Genomic DNA, 626 nt, shown 5'->3' on the forward strand with positions numbered 1-626 from the left:
GCTGCATGGACGGCGCAAGCTCAGCTGATCTCGGTAAGAGGCGACTTTTTACCACAATTTTCTCACCGAAACCTGCCGGTTGACAAGTGGTCGGGAACCATGTTCGCTTGACCGCTCTGATCCATAGTAAAGCTTCACCTCCGGGAATTTTAAACAAAGAAACACCGTGTGTTTGTGTGGCTAAAGACTAAAGCTTCCCACCTCCATCTTTCTACTTTGACTTCTTTATTATTAATTGAACAAATTGCAAAAGATTCAGCAACACAGATGTCCAGAATACTGTTTAATTGCGCGATGAAAAGAGACGACTTTTAGCCGCAAATGGTGCTGCGCTAATATGTCCCCTGCAACCCGGGACGTCACGCGCACGCGTCATCATTCCAGGACGTTTTCAACAAGAAACTCTGCGGGAAATTTAAAATTGTAATTTAGTAAATTAAACCGGCCGTATTGGCATGTGTTGCAATGTTAATATTTCATCATTGATATATAAACTATCAGGTTGGTAGTAGTGGGTTTCAGTAGGCCTTCAAAATGTGTAGTCATTAGGAGAATGTGCTTAATTATGCGGAAACAAGCTTCATTCGTTTTCAAGTTTCATGGTCAGGAGCTTAACTTGTTGTAAA

General features: G+C 42.0%; 1 protein-coding gene across 4 annotated transcripts in view; it reads right to left on the bottom strand.

Moving 5' to 3' along the window:
• Positions 1–270: 270 nt before the first annotated feature.
• LOC133536935 (transmembrane 4 L6 family member 5-like) overlaps positions 271–626 on the bottom strand; it is an 8,149-nt gene continuing 7,793 nt past the window's right edge. For 3 of the 4 annotated variants that reach the window (XM_061877668.1, XM_061877671.1, XM_061877670.1), the window contains one exon: positions 271–626. This exon is cut by the window's right edge and continues 99 nt beyond it. The gene's annotated coding sequence lies outside the window, so the exon portion shown is untranslated. The other variant, XM_061877669.1, reaches the window with a different exon arrangement.

Source organism: Nerophis ophidion, linkage group LG18 (assembly GCF_033978795.1).
Source record: "Nerophis ophidion isolate RoL-2023_Sa linkage group LG18, RoL_Noph_v1.0, whole genome shotgun sequence".
NCBI lineage: Eukaryota > Metazoa > Chordata > Actinopteri > Syngnathiformes > Syngnathidae > Nerophis > Nerophis ophidion.